The sequence below is a fragment of the Solanum verrucosum genome, unplaced genomic scaffold (genome assembly GCF_900185275.1).
Source record: "Solanum verrucosum unplaced genomic scaffold, falcon-dt-bn FXZP01000147.1, whole genome shotgun sequence".
NCBI lineage: Eukaryota > Viridiplantae > Streptophyta > Magnoliopsida > Solanales > Solanaceae > Solanum > Solanum verrucosum.
Window position 1 is genome coordinate 3,489,461 of NW_026020343.1, and position 24,401 is coordinate 3,513,861.

General features: G+C 32.9%; 1 protein-coding gene and 1 pseudogene across 2 annotated transcripts in view; one reads left to right on the top strand and one right to left on the bottom strand.

The window, feature by feature from the left end:
• LOC125837375 (probable protein phosphatase 2C 10) overlaps positions 1–24,401 on the bottom strand; it is a 1,808,044-nt gene that overhangs the window by 924,862 nt on the left and 858,781 nt on the right. The window lies entirely within an intron of this gene.
• Positions 1,338–23,313, top strand: LOC125837403 (uncharacterized; annotated as a pseudogene).

Here is a 24,401-nt window from a genome sequence, read left to right on the forward strand (position 1 = left end):
AAAATGTTTTCACATTTGAGTAAGAAAGGGAACACCGATTCCAAGAGAGCTTTTAAGCTATGTTTTGAGTAATTATCTCAAGACAAAGAAAGAAGTTTGTTTTTAAAACATATGAGCTAAGTATATTTTGGGAGTAGTATTGAGCACCGATATGGGGATGCGAGTTCATACTAATTCGAGTCTCCATAAACCATGTAGTCATCATGGGTAGTAAAGGATCATACTTTTTACATGAATCCTTAAGATGCTTTTAGCGTAGGCTAGTGGATCCACTAAGTTAAGAGTTCTATATGACGGCAAAATAGAGGACAGTTATGGTAGCGTGGGCAAGACGTTGTATCACCCCTTAGGCTCATAGTGGTGGTTGTGGGTTAGAGAATCTCCCACAAAAACTATATTACTTTATTATATAAATAAAGTTGAGTTTGTTAATGCATTTTTTTAATGAACTAAGTTGTTTTCCACTGTTTTATAAAGCTTTCCATATATATTGCATGTGTTTTATTGCTTTATATTGAGTTGAGTTATTCATGAGTTGAGAAGAGCCAAGGTAAGTGCTCTTTCAGATTCCTTTCAAGCTTAAGTTGTGTTTAGTATTCCAACTCGCATACTCGTACATTTAATGTACTGATGCCAGTTGGCCTACATTATCTTATGATGCAGACACAAGTAACCAGGATCAGCATTCAGCACCGCGTTGATCAGGTTCAGCACTCATAGTCAGTTGGCGAGCCTCCTTGCATTTCGGAGGACTCTTTTTATCAGTTGCTTGCTAGTTTTCAATTGTTAGGATGATTGGGGGTCCTGTCCCGACATACCTCTTTGTTTTAGAGGCTTCATAGACAGATAGTTTTAGTTCTCCAGTCTTATTCATTTCAGTTGTATACGTTTAAGACTTTGGTTGCCATTTTGGCTAAGATTTTTATTTCTTAAAGTTATTGCATGAGTAATACTTCTTGTGTTTAAGTCTTCCGCTAAGTAAGTAAGCCAGGCCAAGGGTTCGCTTGGGGTCAGCAATGGTTCTCTAGTGTCAGCCACATTCGGGGTGTAGGCTTAGGGCATGACAAAATTGGTATCTGAGCACAGAGTTCAAGAGTTCTAGGGAGTCTATAAAGTTGTATCTGTAGAGTTCTAGTTATCGGTGTGAATCGCGCCACATCCATAATTAGGAGGCTGCAACATTTAGGAATTCCTTCACTTCTTTCATACTCATTTCATGCGTTAGAGTTTTATCTCTATAAAGCTTCTTTCTATTCGTGCTTACGCGTATCCGATTGTGAGCTGGGCTTTGTTGGAGGAGGCCTTCATGGGGCATTTCTTTCCCCGTGAGCTAAGACATGGTTGCTGACATAAGGAGCATGAGGAGTTTATTCATTTTTGAGTTGACTCGTCTGTCAAGTAAGGCAGTCATGTTAATAGGTTACATGGGCATAGCAAGCCTGATGATCCATGTGTAACAAATTGAGAAGGACTAGCTGAAGGATAGAGAAGAGTTTGAGAATAAGTGGGCTAAGACATCAGGGAATGAATCCGGGCAGCAAAAGAGTAATGAAAACCGGTCTTCTTTCCAATATAAGCAGAAAGAACCTACCTGCTCCATCATCTGCTAGTGCACCTGCACCCAGAAACAAAGGTGAGTATAATGGCCAGAATTCACAGAACTTCAGAGCTAGACCTGCACAGTCTCAGAGTAGTGTGGCACAAGGAGGCAACTGGGATCCTGCATGTGTTAGGTGTGGTAGAACCCACCCAGGTAAGTGTCGTGATGGCCAGACAGGTTGTTTCAAGTGTGGACAAGAGGGTCACTTCATGAAAGAGGGCCCAAAGAATAGGCAAGGTAGTGGAAACCAGGGCAATAGGGCCCAATTTTAATCAATTGCTCCACCAGACAGGGATGTACCTAGAGGAGCTACTTTCGATACCAGCGGAGGAGTAAATTGCCTTTATGCGATCACTAATCGCCAAGAGCAAGAGGATTCGCCAGATGTTGTCACGGGTATGATCCAAGTCTTCAATTTTGATGTTCTTCCTAAGCAACTTCTTGAGCCCTTCAGTGTTTCTACACATGTTGGTGAGTCCATTCTAGCAGAGAGAGTCTATCGTGATTGTCCCATTTCCGTCAAACACAAGAGTACCATGGCTGATTTAATTAAGTTAGACATGGAAGATTTTGATATCATTCTTGGTATGGACTGGTATCATGCATGTTATGCCTTAGTTGATTGTAGAACTCGAGTAGTCAAGTTCCAGTTTCCAAATGAGCCAGTCTTAGAGTGGAAAAGTAGTTCAGCAGGGCCTAAGGGTCGTTTATTTCGAACCTTAAGGAGAGAAAGCTAGTTTCCAAGGGGTGTGTCTATCACTTAGTCCAAGTTAATGACTCTAGTGTTAAGATACCTCCTATTCAGTCAGTTTCAGTAGTAAAAGAGTTTCCAGAAGTCTTTCCAAATGATCTTCTCGGAGTCCCTCTTAAGAGAGAAATAGACTTTCATATATATGTTCTTCCAAATAATCATCTTATATCTATTCTGTCATATAGAATTGCACCAGCAGAGTTGAAAGATCTTAAAGAGCAGTTAAAAGATCTTCTAGATAAGGGCTTTATTCGACCAAATGTCTCACCTTGGGGCGCTCCGATCTTATTTGTGAGAAATAAAGATGGTTCCCTTAGGATATGTATAGATTACCGTCAGTTGAACAAGGTTACCATCAAGAACAAGTATCCTCTTCCAAGAATTGATGATTTAATCGATCAACTTCATGGTGCTTCTTGTTTTTCAAAGATTGACCTCAGATTTTGGCTACCATCAGTTGAAAGTAAGGGAGTGTGATATTCCCAAGACAGCATTCAGGACCCGTTATGGTCATTATGAGTTTCTGGTCATGTCGTTCGGTTTAACTAATGCACCTACAACGTTCATGGACCTTATGAATAGATTATTCAAACCTTATTTAGATATGTTTGTTATCGTCTTCATTGATGACATACTAATCTATTCAAGGAATGAAGAAGATCATGTTAGTAATCTCATAATAGTCCTTCAGACTTTGAACTATAAGAAACTATATGCTAAGTTCTTTAAATGTGAGTTTTGGCTTGAGTCTGTGGTGTTCTTGGGCCACATAGTTTCCAGTGATGGAATTAGAGTTGATACCCAAAATATAGAGGCAGTTCAGAGTTGGGCTAAACCCACATGTCCAACTGATATTAGGAGTTTCTTGGGTTTGGCTGGCTAATATAGAAGGTTCGTAGATGGGTTCTTATCTATTTCATCCTCTTTGACCAAGTTGACCCAGAAAATAATGAAGTTTCAATGGTCTGAAGCTTGTGAGAAAAGCTTTCAGGAATTGAAAATGAGGTTGACTACTTATCCAGTTTTGACCTTACCGGAAGGTACTCAAGGTTTTGTGGTGTATTGTGATGCATCTAGAGTTGGTTTGGGTTGTGTCTTAATGCAGAATGGAAAAGTTATACCTTATGCTTCCAGACAGTTGAAAGTTCATGAGAAGAATTACCCAACCCATGACTTAGAGCTGGTTGTTGTAGTATTCACTTTGAAGATATCGTGTCATTATTTATTTGGTGTTCATGTTGATGTATTCATTGATCACAAGAGTCTTCAATATGTGTTCACTCAGAAAGAGCTTAATCTCAGACAAAGGAGGTGGTTAGAATTACTCAAGGATTATGACATGAGTATTCCTTATCACCCAGGTAAAGCTAATGTTGTTGTTAATGCCTTGAGCAGGTTGTCTATGGCTAGTACCGCCCATGTTAAGGAAGAAAAGAGAGAGGTAGCGAAGGATGTGCATAGACTTGCACGATTGAGAGTTCGACTAATGGATTCCACAGAAAGATGAATGAGGCTGAATCATCCTTAGTGTCAGAAGTAAAAGAAAAGTAAGACCAAGATCCCATTTTGCTTGAATTGAAGGCAAATGTTCATAAGCAAAAAGGATTAGCTTTTGAACAAGGGGGAGATGGCGTATTGAGATTTCAAGGTAGGTTGTGTGTACCAATAGTGGATGGACTCCAAGAGAGGATCATGGAGAAAGCTCATAGCTCCAGATATTCCATTCATCCGGATTCCACGAAGATGTATCGTGACTTGAGAGAAGTCTATTGGTGGAATAGTATGAAGAAGGGCATTGAAGAATTTGTTGCTAAGTGTCCGAATTGCCAACAAGTTAAAGTAAAGCACCAAAGGCCCTGTGGTTTGGCTCAGAATATAGAACTTCTGGAATGGAAGTGGGAGATGATTAATATGGATTTCATCACATGTTTACCAAGATCTCATAGGCAGCATGATTCTATTTGGGTGATTGTCGATAGAATGACAAAATCAGCCCACTTTTTGCCTATAAAGACTATCCATTCAGCAGAAGATTATGCTAAGTTGTATCTTCAAGAGGTGGTAAGACTTCATGGGGTTTCGGTCTCCATTATTTTAGACAGAGGTGCGCAATTTACTGCATTGTTTTGGAAGTCATTCCAAAAAGTCTTGGGTTCAAATGTGAACTTAAGTACCGCATTTCATCCTCAGACTAATGGGCAAGCAGAGAGCACTATTCAGACCTTAAAGGATATGTTGAGGGCGTGCGTGATCAATTTCAAAGGTAATTGGGATGATCACCTACCTCTCATCGAGTTTGCTTACAATAATAGTTACCACTCTAGCATCCAAATGGCTCCTTATGAAGCTCTCTATGGGAGAAGATGCAGATCTCCTATTGGATGGTTTGAAGTTAGTGAAGCAGGGTTGATAGGACCAGATTTAGTTCATCAAACTATGGAGAAGGTGAAAGTGATCCAAAAGAGGTTGAAAACGGCACAAAGTCGTCAAAAATCCTACACTGATGTTAGGAGAAGAGAGTTAGAGTTTGAAGTAGATGATTGGGTATATCTTAAAGTTTCACCCATGAAGGGTGTTATGAGGTTTGGTAAGAAAGGGAAACTTAGTCCCCGGTATATTGGACCCTATCGAATATCCAAGAGGATTGGCAATGTAGCTTATGAGTTGGAGCTACGACAAGAGTTAGTCGTGGTTCATCCGGTATTTCACATCTCTATGTTGAAGAAGTGCATGGACGATCCTTCATTGATCATACCAACTGAAAATATTGGGATAAAGGATAGCCTATCTTATGAAGAGATTCCGGTTCAGATTCAAGATCGTCAAGTTCGCAAGTTGAGGACTAAGGAGGTAGCATCAGTCAAAGTCCTTTGGAGGAACCAATTTGTTGAGGAAACTATTTGGAAAGCTGAAGAGGATATGAAGAAGAGAAATCCACATCTCTTTGAGTCCGGAGAAAATGCAGACCAAGGTACTAATTCTCTTCTTAGTACTCTTTAAATTATGAGTGAGCATGTTGTTTGCATTTGCTTGTTGGGTGTTTGAACTTGATGTTACCACCCTTACCCTAGTAAGGGTAATCTCATTCGAGGACAAATGTTCCCAAGGGGAATATATTGTAACATCTCGCAATTTGAAATCACTAGGAAGAAGCTAATAATTGAAAATAGTCATTTTTTGGAAAAGAATGAAAATCTGGAAATTTGTTAAAGTTAGGAAAAGTTGAGTTTTGTTCAACTTCAAATGGTCATAACTCCTATCTCAGGATGAATGAGGTGTACTTCCACATATGGTTGGGAATCTCATGGAATGATCTTTCCAACGCCGCCGAGTTTCCATGATTCCGAGTTCATATATGTAAGTTATGCCCTTTGGAAGTTGGGTTGTTGGATTAAGGAAAGTCTAATCCGGATTTTGGAAGGGTAATTTAGTCTTTTCCTTACCTAATTATTCTAATTCATTTTTAGGAGTTTAATTTGGGTAAAGTCAGATTTTATTCAGTTTTAGAAAAGTGAATTTCACTCTAGGGCTTGGAGAAAGGAGAAAGAGGAGAAAGGAGAAGAGGAAGCAAGATTCGTCAAGATCGTCAAGTTTAGTTGTGGATTTCATCGGGGGTGATCCCTAAAAGGTATGTGAGATCACATAGCATTGGGTTATTTCACCCACGCACCAACCATGATTATATTCAGCGAATTTAAGTCTTTGAAAGTTTAGAAATTGAGTTCTTGATGAACATTGTTGAAAGTTTCGTTTGAATTTCTTATGGGTTGTGTTGTTGGAGTTTCTTGCAATTTGATTCATGTTTCCGAGTGTAATTTCGGTTTGAATCTATCATATAGTGAGGGTATAAATGAGTCTAAGTGTTTGGGGAAGGAACCATTGAAGTTTAGAGGGTTTAGAGATGAAAAACGGAGAAGAAAAGTCGTCAAACACCTGGGGATAGGGGTGGGGCGTCGCGCCAGCCAGCGCCCCCCAAAAGAGTCTCTGAATGTTCACCCTTGGGGCACCACGCCAGCCAGCGTGCACCAGACTGGTCTCTGAATATTGAGGGCTGGTGCCCCGCTCCTCTCAGAGCGCCAGGGACGCCAGTTCTCCCTATTCGCTCCCCACCTTTACGTACTTGTTCCTTAGCAATGTACCTATGTTTCTTAGTTGATTCCAACACTCTAAGGTACATCTAAACATCATGAAATCATCCATAAACATGAGATCATGAACCTTGAATCCATAATCCAATTCAAGGAAAGTTAGGATCAAAGTTAAGAAGTAAAGAGTCAAGTCTAAAACTTAAGAAGTAAGTCAAGAGAAGTTCATAAAGTTTTTCCAAAGTCTTTCACAAACATATTTAACTTTGTTTTAAGACTTAAGTTTCAAGTTAAGGAAAGAGTAAAGATTTGAGTTCATTTCTCAAAAAGCTATAAGGAAACTAAGTATTCCCAAGAGTTTAAAAATGTTTTCACATTTGAGAAAGAAAGGGAACACAGATTCCAAGAGAGCTTTTAAGCTATGTTTTGAGTAATTATCTCAAGGCAAAGAAAGAAGTGTATTTTTAAAACATATGAGCTAAGTATATTTTGGTAGTAGTATTGAGCACCGCTATGGGGATGCGAGTTCATATTAACTCAAGTCTCCATAAACCATGTAGTCATCATGGATAGTAAAGGATCATACTTTTTAGATGAATCCTTAAGATGTTTTTAGCATAGACTAGTGGATCCACTAAGTTAAGTGTTCTATATGACGGCAAAGTATAGGACAGTTCTGGCAGCGTGGGCAATATGTTGTATCACCACTTAGGCTCATAGTCGGTCAGAAACTATATTACTTTATTATATAAATAAAGTTGAGTTTGTTATTGCATTTCTTTAACGAACTTGGTTGTTTTCCACTGTTTTATAAAGCTTTTCATATATATTGCATGTGTTTTATTGCTTTATATTGAGTTGAGTTATTCATGAGTTAAGAAGAACCAAGGTAAGTGTTCTTTCAGATTCCTTCAAGCTTAATTTGTGTTTAGCATTCCAACTCGCATACTCGTACATTCAATATACTAATGCCAGTTGGCTTGCCTCGTCTTATGATGCAGACACAGGTAACCAGGATCAGCATTCAACACCTCGTTGATCAGGTTCAGCACTCATAGTCAGCTGGTGAGCCTCATTGCATTCCGGAGGACTCATTTTACCAGTTGCTTTCTAGTTTTCAGTTGTTAGGATGATCGGGGGTCCTATCCCGACATCCCTCTTTGTTTTAGAGGCTTCATAGACAGATAGTTTTAGTTCTCCAGTCTTATTCATTTCAGTTGTATACATTTAAGACTTTGGTTGCCATTTTGGCTAAGATTTTTATTTCTTAAAGTCATTGCATGAGTAATACTTCTTGTGTTTAAGTCTTCCGCTAAGTAAGTAAGTCAGGCCAAGGGTTCACTTGGGGCCAGCAATTGTTCTTGAGTGTAGGCTCGGGGCGTGACACAAAATAAGTCTTAATACCCAAAAAGAAAGTACCCCCACCTCCACCCATGTAGGCAATACTAGTGGTCTTCTTCTTCGCCCCATTTTAAGCATTTTAAACTTTGTTTGTTTTGGTTCTTCGTTTTTATTTTAATTTTAAAAAAAATTGAATCCGCTAATCGAATTTGCAAAAAAAATAATAATCGGACATCGAAATTATAAAAGCGACCTCCGCTCATCTCTATTTCTGGTTGCTTCAATCAACAAACATCACAAACCATTAAAGTTATTTAAGAATGATATCAGAAAATTTGATATAATTCATTTAAATCCTCTCGATTTCTCTTCGTCGTCGATCTCAATATAATTTATCAACATCAATTTATTTATCACAAAAATCTCAATAATCACTCTACTAATCTATCATGCTTCATAATTTTCCACTATTTGCATCAGACTTGATTTCCATAGCCCATAGTTTATTATAAGAAGAAAATCAAAAGTTAATCTCTTCCAAGGAATAAAAAATGACAGGTGACAGGGAAGAAGAAGAAGAAAAATCTCAATAATCACTCTACTAATCTATCATGCTTCATAATTTTCCACTATTTGCATCAGACTTGATTTCCATAGCCCATAGTTTATTATAAGAAGAAAATCAAAAGTTAATCTCTTCCAAGGAATAAAAAATGACAGGTGACAGGGAAGAAGAAGAAGAAGAAGAAGAAGATTTTCTGTTTTCTTCTTTTGTTGTCGTCAGAAGAAGAAGAAGAAGAAGAAGAAGAAGAAGAAGATTTTCTGTTTTCTTCTTTTGTTGTCGTCAGAAGAAGAAGAAGAAGAAGAAGAAGATGATTTTCTGTTTTCTTCTTTTGTTGTCGTCAGAAGAAGAAGAAGAAGAAGAAGAAGAAGAGGAAGAAGAAGATGATGATTTTCTGTTTTCTTCTTTTGTTGTCGTCAGAGGAATCAGAATGACAGGTGATAGGGGAAGAAGAAGAAAGGTGGGTGGGTTTGTGTGGGGGTTGGGGGGTGGGGGGGGTTCTTTTTTCTTCTTTTTTGTTAATTAATTTTTTAGATTATTAAAGGTGGGAATATTTTTTTTAATAATTGAAAATTCATTAGAGTGCCCATGTGCTACATGGTGCAATTTTATTCGTTACTTTTTCCAGACGGGTGTGTGTGAATTACACATACAATGTTTTAAAAGTTTATTATCATTTTGTATTCAATCAGTACATATTCGTTAATATTAGACTGTCTAATAGGTACTAGCTCTAGGTAAGATGTCTAAGTGAATCATGCAGACAATTTTAAGGGGATGTCGATGAGTTAAGCCTAATTTAAAATTTAGAATACTAACAAATTAATTGTGCTAATGAAAAAAGTCAACATAGAGTAATTAAAAAAATACGAAAAATTGCATGAAATCACATGAAGTAATTAATGTTGAGAATGAGAAGGAAATGGAATATAAATAACATAAAACAAAATTATATTATTAGAAAATATTAGAATAACAAAAATAATTTAAAATAATAAAAATAAAAAATGAAATAAAATAGAAATATAAGGAAAAGATTTAAAAATAACCCGTTTGTAATTACACCATGTAATTACTAGCAATTCACAACAGCCCCACCCCAACCCGAGAATTAGAGAGTGTAATTACCTCTTACCAATTACACACAATTACATACTGGCCAAGTAATTACTTGTCCAATCAAATATGTCAAACAATGTAATACACCCAATTAACCAAATCCATTTACCCGTATGACTTTGTATAAAATAGTAAACTATTAATTCAAATTAAATGCTATAACGATAGTTTTATTTAATTGTAATCAGTAGCAAACACTTGTCATTCACCTCTCTCCCCAGAGAATCTCACTTGCCACTCTCTCTCGCCTCTCTCACTTTATACAAACACAAATATATAAATTATGTTTGTGTTTGTATAAAGCGAGAGAAAACGGTATATACAAATACAAGTACATATATTTTTATCCTATACACTAATAATTATACAAATACAGATCTTCTCCTACCAGTTCTCGTTTGCCTTTCTCTCTTTCTCGCTTTATACAAATACAAATTATACAAATTACAATGTATAATTTGTGTTGTATAAAGCAAGAGAGAGATTTTATATACAAATATTTTATTTCGATTCCATTGTATACAAATTCAAATTTTATGCAGATATACAAACACAATCATTGATACATATACATAATAGTTACATATATACAAGAGAAAAGACATAAATTCCACCTTGAACTTGTATCGAAAAGTTACTTACATGCTTAAACTATCATGATGACTTATTACACAGCTTTACTATTCAAAAGTGAATTTATTTACTCCTTAAATCTGATGTGGCAAAGAAATAAAATGAAAATAAAAACTAAACGTGGCAGTTAGAAATAAAAATAAAAATAATAATTAGAATCAGCTTTTAACCCCCCCCCCCCACCCTCCTCCACACCACCCCTACCCCCACACCTCTTCTTCAAACCTCCTCTTCTTCACACCTATTATTCTCTTTCACATCTCTTCTTCTTCATTCTTTATACATCACAATCTCAAAGCATAACTTTTTTTTTTGATTAGCAATTATGTTAATTCTCATAGATTTGTTAGTGAATAATTGTATTTTGTGATATTTTTTACTAAAGGAAGAATCAATATTTTTTAGGATAAACCTAAATAATAAATCCGTAAGTTATATTTAGGTGATTTTGGTTGATTGTTTCTATCTTTTCTATTTTTTTACTTTGTTAAAAAAAAATTGATTGTTAATCAATTTTTGGGTTTAGTTGTAATTGCAGCTTTATGAGTATGGTGGTTCTAGGTAACGGGTGAAAAAAAGAGAGGAAATTGAAGGTGGTGAAGAAGATTAATCAATTTTTGAATTTGGTGAAGATGACAACTTTATGAGTGTGGTGGCACTGGTAACGATTTTGAAAAAAAAAAAAGTGGAAATTGAAGATGGTGAAGAAGAAAAAAATTATATTAGAAATGGTGATGGTGATATTTAGTGGTGGATGGCGAAGAAGAAGAATTGAGGTGATATGGCAGTAGTGAAGAACAAAGAATCAATAATGAATTAGGTAGCCGGATATGGTTTTTTCTGTGAGATAAGAGATGGAGTGGGTGAGATTTTGTGATGAAGAAGGTATAATTATTAGAGAATTTTAATAATTAATTAAAGATTAATTAGTGTAAAATATTGTTAACAAAAGAAAAGTAATTAATAAAGAAAAGAATTTTTTTTATATAAAAAATCATAATTTCTGACATGGCGCTGACGTAGCGCTGATGTGGCGGCGAGTGTATTACACCACACCCTATGAGAGTGGTGTTAGAAGTCTCAGGGTGGTATTACATTCACTTTTGAATAGTAAAGGTGTGTACTAGATCATCATGATAGTTTAAGCGTGTAAGTGACTTTTCGATATAAGTTTAGGGGAAGATTTATGTCTTTTCCCTATATACAATTATCAAACTGATATACATATATAATCGCTGCGTTTTTATACAAACGAATGCCTGCCTGCGATTTATACAAATCTGATACTCCATTGCAAACATAAAATTTGTTATGAAGCGCAATTATGCAAACTATAGCTATAGCATACAAATATAATTTTTATATTTGCTAAACCTAAAATTTACTCTATTTTTTTTTTGTTAGTTTTATTCTAGAATTACAATAGACAAAGGGCCCACTTATTCAATTGCCAAAAGAAAATGAGGTTTTATCGATTATACATATACTAGTGAATTTGTTCGCGCTTCGCGTGATGAGAAATATTTTTATCAAGTATTTTTAAAAATTCTTTCTTATATTTGAATATCAAAAATATTTTAAGGATCCTTTTTAGTTTTCAAGTTCATATATATTAATTTTTAAGTTTTAGTTATAACGATTGTAATAATTCAATATAGTTTGAATTTTTAGTTTGATTAACACGATATTTTCTTTTAGTTTAATAATAATAATTTGAGTGGATTGTAGATGCACTTGAAATATATATATATATATATATATATATATATATATATATATATATATATATAATACAATATTAAATGTATTATAGGAAGTGTTTGACTTTTTAAACAAAAAAAAGAGTTAATTTCATAAAAATGATCACCGAGCTAAAGATTTATTGTAGCAAAGTCTAGAACTAAAATTTGTACTTAAAAAAAATATAACTTTTCGATATATTTCATACATAATAAATCGCACCACAAGATAAAACTTGTCAAATAAGCATAATATATAATATAATCAACTAAACAAACAAACTCATCATATCAATGCACAATAAACAAAAAATTACATAAAAATAAAAGAGAAAATATAAATTTGTATCGCAATTACACATAAATATAAATAAAATAAATTATATGGTGATCATTATTTTAAAATTATAATTGAAGATTGATATCTCAATTTAAAAAAATATAAAGGTGGCACATATAAGAATGATGTAATATCTCACTTTGGCCAAGATTATCATTTGCCTTTTCTTTTAAAATATTTGATTTTTTTCTTTATTTTGATTTATAATATTCACAAAAAATATATATTTTTTAAATATCTTATTTATCTCTCCCCTCACCATTATTAAAAGCTATTAATATTTTTCATCTTTCCTCATCATTACTACGACAATTTATTACTTTTTCTACCTTCTATTTTTATAGTTTTCTAAAATAAAATCTCATTTATCTCTCCTCTTTATTATCATAATCAATTATTCTTATTCACAAAAAATATCTTTTTCCTTAATTGTTTTTTTTCTTTTGATATTATTATTATTCACAAAATTTCTTTTTTTTCTTTCTCTTGATCGGTAAAATAAAATATTTCTCTGACCAAGAACCACAATTATCCATTTTCTTCTTTTCTTGAATTTTAAATATTTTTCTTACTTTATGTTTAAAAACTCAAATATTTTTATAAAATAATATCTAATTGAATATTACTTTAAACATAGAATATTTTTATGAAATAATATCTAATTGAATATTACTTTAAACATAGTTATAATACTTACCTTTATATTATGATCATGATAAATATGTTTACCTTATTTATCTCTTTTCTTACCATTACGATAATTTATTGCTTTTCATCTCTCCTCATTATTACTATATAATTTAATATTTTTTCTTAAATTAGTTTTTTCTTACCTTCTATTTTTATAGTTTTTTAAAAATGAAAAATCATATTATCTCTCCTCCGTGTTATCATAATTTATATTATTATTGAAGAAATTTTTCTTCTTTTAATTTTTTCTTTTGATCTTTAAAATCAGTAAGAATCAAATACCTTATCTATCTCTCTCCTCGCATTACTCCAATTTATCACTTTTTCTCAAATACCTCTTTTCTGCCTTTTGTTTTTAAAATATTCTAAAAAATAAATACTATTAATTTCTCTTATTTATTATCATAATTTATTATTATTCATAAAATTTCTATTTTTTCTTAATTTTATTTCTTTTGATCTATAAAATTTTTCATTAAATATTTTTTTGACCAAGAATCATAATTAATTTTTTCCTCCTATTCTTGACTTTTAAAATATATTTTCTTATTTATGTGCTATGTTAAAAAAATCCAAAGAATTTATAAAATATTATCTAATTTACTTTTTGTTACGATCCGAGCCTACACCCCGAACGTAACACGGCGTACAAGACTCTGAAGAGCCTCATACAAGCCTCATAGCATTCATAACATAAGAACATAGGAAAATAGTGCGGAATTTAAAACTCTTTAAAACCATACAATCGAAGTCATTTTCATAAAGCAAGCGGAAGTCTTTCTATACTTTGTCTCAAACAATCTAGAACCATAAGACTTAAAAACTTTGGGACGCAGCCCATACAAAAGCTCTAAACATAAAATAAAAGACATAAAGGGAAAGGTGGGTTTTGTCCTCGAAGCTATGAGGACTCGCCAAATCTTCAATTCCTTGCTCCTTAGAAACCTATCCTCCAAGAATAGAACTCTCAAGTCCGAACCCTACAGTTTGTGAAAAATGTAGAAATATGGGTTAGCACACAAAATGTACTAAGTATGATAGTCATGCAAAAACCAGGCTTAAAAGGACATTTTGGTTGAAAACCATGCATTATGCCAATTTTAAGAAACATCATGAACTTTAGTATAAAAGGCATAAGATACAAACATAATCAACATATAAGCCATTACATCACATTAGGACCATCACCTTAGATAGTCCTAAGCTATACTTGTGCAATGTAAGAATAACATCCCATACTACTATTCCTACTAAGTACCACTTTAAGACCACCTTAGATGAACTTACCATTTGTCATACTCATCTTTAGTCAATACTCATGCATAAGGAACATATACATTTCATTAGTCATGACAAGGAAAGTAACTCATAATACAATCCAAGTAAAGCATACATCATTACATTAAGCCTTCAAGTCAACATTCTCACTAGCATCATTATAAGCACATTCATTTCATTAGACATTAAATCAATATTCTCATTAGCATCATCATAAGCTCATTCATTTCATTTAACATTATGACATTGAGAAACACACCATAGCCCTCTCAAAGCCTACTCGTGCAATGCATGAATGGTATCTCATACTACCATCCACACTTCATAGAACTTCTTGAGTAACCATAGTACCTAACTCATATCCTTGATCATAAAACATCATACATGAAGGAACACACCATGACTACTCTCAAAGACTACTTGTGCAATGCATGGATGAAGTCTCATACCCCCACCCATACTAAGTAGTGCATTCTTGAGAAGCCATAGTTCATTAACATTCTTTGTGGGGGTAAGCCTTAACAGACATAAATCATGTGAGCAAATGATAGAATCCCGATGTTACCCACACCAAATAAGGGATTCCTACTTGCCTAAGGTAGGACCGTTAACATTTAGCTTAGGTGGATCCACTAGCTATAAACCTATGTGGGCACATAGTTATGGGATAGGGAGATTGCTACTAGATACCCCGCCTCAACTCACGGTTGAGCATCCATCTCAAGAGATTGCTACTAGACACCCTGCCTCAACTCACAGTTGAGCATCCATCTCAATCAATATTCACTTGGTGCTTAGAATTATTCCCCATGGAGTACTTGACATTCATTACTTTAGTTCATTAATATGGGATAAGAGATTGGTACAAGATACCCCGCCTCAACTCACGGTTGAGCATCCATCTCAAACCCAACATTCATTAAAGTGGGATATAGAGATTGTTACTAGATACCCCGCCTCAACTCATGGATGAGCATCCATCTCAACCCAACATCCATTCATTAGATAGCTCATAGATTCAACGATGAGAATAACCTTTCAACTAAGAATTCCCATATTGTGAGAATGTCCTTTCACAACATGTCATTATCATTTATTAGTGTACAATTGAGAATAGCTTTTTAATCAACACATCATCATTAACATAATCTTAGAAACTTCATTCATTCTTCATTCATGAGTATGTGTATGTGAGAATAAACTTTCACATATCTCATCATCATTCATAAGTGTTAAATTGAGAATAACCTTTCAATAATAACACAATTGCATTCTAAACATAATGACATTACTTTCATTAAAATTACAAACCATATACATAATTCTCATAGTCATGTATAGGTTCTTCATTCATAGCCCTTTAAGAACCATAGATCACAATTCATGATTCACATCTTGCATCACTATTCTATACATATATATTCACATATTTCAATTAGATTAACTACTACATGCATAATTTGATCACAATCCACCCACATCAATCATCACCCACACTTTGAGATCCAATTTGACAAAATAGGGGAATTCGTGGATTCATAGGTAATTCATCATAAAAGCAGTAGTAATTCATCAAATTGATCATAATATAAGACAATAAACACTTTGAAATCGTTTTGAAAGTGAATCCATGCCGTAGATTGAAAATTCTAGGTTTTGGAGAATTTCAACTTTGAGAAATAGAGTTTTGAAGGGACTCCTTGGATGGAACTTAACCAAGGATGAAGACTATCATACCTTGATTGTAGAAACTCCACAAAATTGAGTGAGAAAGATGAAATCTTGAGCTCCACACCCTGGCTTCTTCTTCTCCAATGAAGGTTTCTAGAGAGAAATATTTGGGAGGGGAGGTAATTTCTATTTTTGAGTTTTGGGAATAATGAATTGTAAAAGGGATGTTTAATACTTTGAAAAGCCTTAAATAACTCTAAATAATCAATATAAACCGTCCCCTAGCTTAACTAACCTTAAAAGGAATTTACCATATTACCCCTAGCCTTGGCCGAATTGGACAGCTTTTCAGATATGACTCACGCCCACCAACCCACGGACCGTGAGTGGGGTGAAGCCTCGTACTTCACACCCGTGGTTTGGTTCAGGAACTTGAAAATTGGGGCCTTGACCTACGAATGGGCTCCAAGGGGTGTGGATGGACCTATAGGGCGTAGGTCCCTATCCGTAGGTCCTTGAATTTTGACAGCTTTTTGTCAATTGGGTCAGCCTTGGGGTTAGGCTTTAGGGTCCTCCTCAAGGACCTTTGGTTGGTCCTTGGGGAGTCGTACCTTGAGGTTTAACCCCTAAACCCCTCAACCTAAGCTCGGGAACTCCTTTTACAACATAAAACCTCACATCAACTCAACAACACACTCGTAAGGCTCTAGTTTCACCTATTCGTTTTTCCAAGTCATAACACTTTTAATGTAGTTATAATCACCTTTATAATATGATCTAATAATAATATATATATATTTTTCTATTTAAATGGTTAAATAAAAAGAGAGAGAGAGAATTCCTGGCTAAAAAAATGTAAAACAAAAAGTAACGGTTTGGATTTTTTTTTGTGTGTTTATTTTTATCATAGTTACTTTTAAAAAATATTATTTCCTTTTATTTTTTACTTAATTTACTATAAAAAATTTTCCTTTTATCTTGCGATTTGCTACCTTGTCTTCTTATTCTTTTCCAATTATATCCACACTATATTTATTCTTTACTATTAGAAAAGAGAATCAAAAATTTATTTTTCTTATAGCTTTTCATATTGTTTCAGTACTCTATAGTCCTCAGCATTTGTAAAGAACAAAAAAAATAAGAGAGAGAACTAATACTTCATGGTGGACATCACTTTCACGGTTCACAAATTGAATGTTAAAGGACATTTTGATGTCTTTCGATCTTCAGTATATTGAGTTCCTGATTTCGTTCTTATTTTTCTAGATCTACTGTTATAATTCTTGTTGGCATAAAATAGTCAAATTTGCCCAGTATATTCTAATGATTTCATTTATATAAACAAATCAAATATCTGAAGTAGTAAATCTTCTCTTGCTATGAGTTCTCGATTTTATCTTATGCGTAATTTTTATTTATTCAAATAAATTAAAATTTCAATTTACCTGAAGTAGTAAATCTTCTCTTGCAACGATTCTTCCATTTTGTCAATTTACCTTCATATTATGTGCTCTCCTACTTAATTTCATTTGTACAAATAAATCAAAAATTGGATTAATCTGAGGTAGTAAAGCTTTTCAAAAATTCAATTTACCTGAAGTAGTAAATCTTCTCTTGCAATGATTCTTCCATTTTGTCAATTTACCTTCATATTATGTGCTCTCCTACAAGTGATTCTTCCACTTTGTCAAGTTAGCTTCAGATTATGTGCTCTCCTGCCTAATTTTAGTTGTATAAACAAATCACAAATTTCACTTACTTGATGTAGTAAAACTTTTTTGTTGGCAATGATTCTTGAATTTTGTTAGTTGTATTTCAGATTATGTCCTCTCTAACCTATTTTTTTATACTTTTTTAATTGATTGTTGCAATAAGTTATTGACAACCGTTACAACTGTTTATTATCCATTGCAAGAATAAAAATATTCTTTATGTTAAAACTTTTCATTATCCTTTTTAATTGTAGGTTAATAGATGCATTTGAGATATTTAGTAGATTATTATATTAAGAAATGAATTAAAAAATTAAAAAATTTGAGAAAAAAGATAAATAAGAATGGTGGTCATAGAGAGTTGTCATATCACCTTTTCTATATTAAGCTTTATATATATATATATATATATATATATATATATATATAGAGAGAGAGAGAGAGAGAGAGAGAGAGAGAGATTTGGTTAGTTTTATTCAAGATTTAAAATAGACAAAGGGCCCACTTATTCAATTGCCAAAAAAAAGAGAAAATTTTCAAAACAACAATATTTTAGCTTTTAGTGGGACTCCTTAGCAACAATTTCATTATTTATTAAAAATGTCATTATTTTAGTTTGCTAAGGGATTAGTTATGTATTTATTTTATTTTTATTAATTTGAAAGAATACAAATAATTAATAACAGAACAGAGAAAATCATGGAACAAAAAAATTCCAAAAAGGTAAAAAAAAATTTAAATACAAATCAATTATGTTTTGAAAAGAGCATAAATAGCCATCTTTCCGTCGAACGTTTTTTTGCTTTCTTCTTAAGAACATCAAAAAAAAAAATCAAGTTGAATACGACATATTTTTGAAACAATTTTAAAAAAAATTGACAACTATAAATTTGTCGCATCCAGTGAACAATCGAAAAACAATAAGGTATTTTTTTTTATTTGTTTGGATGAGATATTCGTATATGTCGAGTACAAGAGTGTTGTTTTTTTTTTCCTGATTGAATCAGTGAAATCTTTGTATGCATTGGAATTTATAGCTTTTTTCGGACGTTTTGTATCCAAATTATGATGTATAACGAATGAAATTGTTTTTTTTAGTTTAGTAGTTGTTTTTTCTGTTTGAATGCATACAATAATTTGTATCCCATTAAGTTAATGTAACTAATAGATCATGAACTATATTTTAAATACAACAATATATGAATACAAAAGTGAGATGAAAATACAAAGTTATAAATACTAAGTGAGATTAAATATAAAGTTGTGAATACAAAAGAAATACTCAATTCATTTGAAATACAAAGTGACTTTGAAAGGTAAAATACAAACTAATGGATCATGAACTATATGTTGAATACAACAATATATGAATACACAAGTGAGATGAAAATACAAAGTTTTATAAATATAAAGTGAGATTGAATATAAAGTTGTGAATACAAAAGAAATTAAATGTTCTCTTTATTTGAAATACAAAGTGACTTTGAAAGGTAAAGTAGGCACATAAAATACAAAACTTGTTGGTATACAATTAAGTTGAATACAAAACAAAAGAGAAATACAAGTTGTTCACATATAAATTGAGATTGAAATACAGAATGAATACCCAATAAAATACAAAATTGTTAGCATACAGTTAGGATGAATTCAAATTAAGAAGGAAATACAAACATGTTGGTATACTAATTGAGATTGAAATACAATGTAAAAACAAAAAATGTAAAACTTGTTGATATATAGATAGAATGAATACACAAATAAACTATTGATTCAGACATTGTAGACAGACAGATGTTTTCCCCAAATCTAAAACCCTAAAAGCAAATATAAATGTATTAAAAATCAAACAAAATAAACATATGAATGAATTTGTAGATTCTAATAAATCTGAAATATTAAAACGAAATAAAAAAAATTGTTAAATCGACTAAAAATCTAAAATACATAAATTTTACATGATATGTAAACAAACTTGCATAAAAATCGAAAAAATTAACTGAAAATTCGTAATATGTACAATGCGAAATATAAATCATAAACGGTGATATTGAAAAAAAAATCAAAAGAAATCTAAATAACTAATTGAAATACATAATATTAGATGAATATGTAAACAAACTTGCATAAAAATCGAAAAAATTGACGAAAAATTTGTAATATGTACAATGCGAAATATAAATGGATAAGGGTCTGAAAAATACCCCAACTTTGGTCGAATGTACTGTTGCGATACTAAACTTTCATAAGGACCTATTACCTCCCTAGACTATTTAATTCCGTATTTTTTACCCCCTAAACTATTAATAGTGTATTTTAAAGGTATATATGTGTCCACGTGGACATATTACTATTTATAATTTTGCATTATTTTTTACTGTTGTTTGCAGTTCTTGGAGGATGTCCAAGAAGCTGTGATTTGCAAAAATAAATTTCAAAAAGATGAAACAGTTGCCCAAGTCACTACTGAAGAAGAAGAACAAGAAGACCACTTATTTGTGGCAACTTGTTTTTCAACCGAAAAATCTGATTTTTGGATGATTGATAGTGGTTGTACAAACCACATGACATGTGAAAGAAATCTTTTTAAAGAATTCATTCCTACGGAAAATAAGAAAGTCAGAATTGGGAATGATGATTGTATTCCTGCAATAGGAAAAGGGTCTGTTTCAATTAAAACAAACTCAGGTACAAAAATAATTTCAGAGGTTCTTTATGTGCCTGATATTGATAAAAGTTTGTTTAGTATTGGTCAGTTAATAGAAAAAGGATTTAAATTATTATTTGGAGACAAATATTGTCGAATTTTTAATTCTACTAAGCAAGAGATTTTACAAGTTGAAATGAGAGGTAAGAGCTTCTCATTTAATCCAACAAAATATGCACTCAGGCCTTGCAAGACAAAGGATGAATTAGCAGATTTGTTCACAAGGTTAATTTCAGATGAGACTACAATCTACAATTCCTGATCCAAGAAGGGGTGTTGAGAATATGTCTCAGGATATTGCAGAAATAAAACAGTTAGCTATTTTTAGGATTTTAAAATTATGTTATTAGAGTCTTATTTGACTTATATTTAGCAGTTAATTATTTTTATTTGTTATTTGAATTAAGCTGATAAGTTAATATCTTATTTTTCTATTTTTAGTTAGGAATTATATCTATAAATGTAAGTCTCTAAATTATTAATAAAATAATTACATTTGATAATACTGCATCATTTTTTCTCTTAAAGTCTTTCTCTGTTAATTTCTTTATTAAAAAACCAACAATTGGTATTAGAGCCTTCTTTTTGAGGGACCTGTGAGTAGAAAAATGGATTATGAAAATAGTTTTTAACGAATGACTCCTCTTATTTTTTATGGTGAGAATTATCAACTATGGGCTGTGAGAATGGAAACTTACTTGGAGGCTCTTGATCTTTGGGAAGCCGTGGAAGAGGATTATGAAATTTTATGAAATTAATCCGCTGCCAAATAATCTCACCGTGGCCCAGATCAAGAGTCACAAGGAAAAGAAAACCATTAAGTCGAAGGCAAAATCAACTTTGTTTGCTGCTGTTTTGACAACTGTTTTTACGAAAATCATGACTTTCGCATCACCAAAAAATATTTGGAATTATCTGAAGAAAGAATATGCTGAAGATGAAAGAATACGAGAAATGAAGGTATTAAATTTAGTAGGCGTTTGGCCATGCGATACCATATCACGATATGGTGTCGTGAGATGGAATCAGCGTTTGGACATGCGATTTTATGCTGATTCCATCTCATGATTCCATATCATGAGAGGTAATACCATATTCTCCAAAAACCATGATATGGAATCACCATGTGATTCCATATCATGATTTGAGATATTTTAATACAATAATTGATCAATGAGTTTATATTTTGTTAAAACAACCCCACATTTATATCTACTAACCATTTGTTTCATATGTAAATAAAAATTATAATCACATCATTACTTTTTAAAATTTATTATTCTTACCAATATAAAATTTATTATTACTTTAAATTTGGTGAATATAAAGGGAAAATGCATAAATACCCCCAGCCTATACCCGAAATTCCAGAGACACATCTAACCTTTATTAAGGTCCTATTACCCCCCCGAACTTATTTTATATGTAATATTCTACCCCTTTTTGGCCTACGTGGCACTATCAGGTGGGCCCAACGCATGTTGACATTTTTTTCAAGGATAGTGCCACGTAGGCCGAAAAGGGGTAGAATATTATAGATAAATTAAGTTCGGGTAGGGGGGGGGGGGTAATAGGACCTTAGTAAAGGTTAGGTGTGTCTCTGGGATTTCGGGCATAGGGTGAGGGGGTACTTATGCATTTTCCCGAATATAAATGATAAAGTAGAAATTCATTTGGTGAATATAAATGAGAACGAAGGGAGTAATACTTTTTTGATTTTTCATAATAAAAAAAAATGTCTTAATCTTATGACTAAGCATAATATTAATAAAAGACAATTTTCATTGGCGGTGCCGCACTTTCTTAATCTTAGTATTTGCAAAATGTTCGTTCACATGACTAAAGGATATCAAGTCCAATTGATTGAAGACTTGGGAAAATTTGATCAATTAGTTATTAATATTTAGTCAAGTGGACTAGTTATAATTTTTTTGATTAAATTTTATTAGAAGTGTTTTTGACTCAAACTTGTGGTAACTTTTTAAAACTTCGTTATTCAATAATATTTAACTATTGATTTTTCCTGTAAATAGTTAGAAGTTAGTGATGTTTGTTAATTTTTATCTTAGTGCATTTAACTTCTAACTTAATATTTACTCACTAATGTATGTTTTTTTTCTACTTTATAGGTTATTTGTAAGAGTAGTTGAGAGATATGAGCATATCAAGTACAATTTATGTTCAATTTTTTTAATTAAATTAAAGTTAGATGAAACAATTATTTAAGTGAAGAATAAATAACTTTGTAATAATTTATTATGCGATTTTATAATTTTTGTTTATTTGATAAGATTGAATAAACAATTGAGGTTATTTTAATAGTTTTACAATTTATGAGAAAATATACAACACAAAAATTCCATATCACATGTCCAAACAAATCTTCAATTTCATTTCATGACATGATACCATATCATGATACCATATCGTATGGCCAAACGGACCCTTAATGAGGGAGTTCAAATTGCAAAGAATGAAAGAGTCAGAAACAATCTCGGACAGATTGCTTGATATTATCAACAAGGTAAGATTACTAGACAATGAATTTAAAGAAAGATACAAGAATTGCTGAAAAAGTTTTTGTTATTTGACAGATCTTGTTGTCTCCGTCCGTGGAATACCTATACAAAATTCGTCCGGCAGAGAAATGCAGAGATTCAAATCGTCTTTCCTTTTACGTCCTTCTGTGCGCAGCCGTCTCTTCATATCTCAATGCAATCGTTATACTACTCTGTCCACCATTGATGACCCAGTAAGCACCTTCACTTTCTTTCACACTTCCCCCTTTTGATCCTCAAACCAACATTCTTCTTCATTTTCTATTGCTTCAGGTGTTGGTTGAAAGGAAAGGTTCTAATACGACGACTCTTTTACTCAACAGGCCCTCTTTGCTTAATGCTCTCAACTATTTCACTGTCAGTCTCTTACATTCAAATTCTATTCCTCTGAAAACACTTCCAACGTTTTTTTGGACTTATTAAAGGGAGAATGTTGTTGTGAATGACTCAATTGGTATTCTTCCATACAGGTATATAGGTTATTGCAGCTCTACTCAAGTTGGGAAGATGATCCAGGTGTGTGGTATTGAAGGTAATTTGTTGAAATTTTTTCTCCCTCTATATATTCATCTTGCCATTCAGTGATCCTTTTTTTTCTTTCCGATTTCTGAAAGGGGGAGGGCCGTGCATTTTGTGCTGGCGGTGATGTGATCAATACTTATAATATGATAAAGAAAGGTACAACTTCTATTCCTTCTCACCAGTTTGTATGACACAATCCAGACCTTTTTAGGTCAAACTTTATACAGAAGAGGAGATGTCGGGAATAAATTGTGTGCTTACCGTATTTACAAGGAATGAGTAACTATTGTCATATTAAAAATTTCCTAATTCCTTGACTTTCTTCCTCAAGTTGGGGCGTACATATTGTATTCTCCTAACTTGCCACAAATGACTCAAATCTCTTGTCAATTAAAATGACAATCTACTTGTATATATTTCGCTCTCTCATGAAACAGTGGGTTTGAAGCAATGTATATTCAGCCTGATTGTCATCAATCAGTTGCAGGGGTGCATCTTTTCGCCACCTTAACTCTTTAAAAACTTGTCTTAGCCATATTAGTTACATGTAGCCAAAGCCATTGCTTGGTATTATGCCTTGGTGCTTGTCTAGTTTCTACAACTTGCTTTTTGCTTTTCCAAAATATAATTCCTCCAATTAAACCATCGAAACCTTGGTGGATGGTCCTGAATGAAATCCTGCCAATTTGAGTCAAAATATCCTATAGTATTTGTATGTCCCCTATCCTCATAGAAGACATGTCTAGGTGAACCTTTGATGTAAGTAAGAACGCAAATTACTGCATTTCAATGATTTTCATACGGAGCTCGAGAAACTGGCGAACAACCCTAACAACAATGAGATGTATGGTTGTGTGATTGTAACGTGTACAGGAGATATATTTCCTGTCTTATGCTCTTCACAAATAGTAGTTCATGCATATTTTCTTTTGACTGTTTGAAGAATGTTGATTGTATTGTTACTTCATTTTTGGTACTTCAGTTTTTAGTTAGAAGCTGTCTATTTAGTTGTGTGCGCACTGCGCAGCCATGGTATATGTATATGTCATGAATCATAATATATTAGATTTTTTAGTTAATTGTTACCCGAATGCTG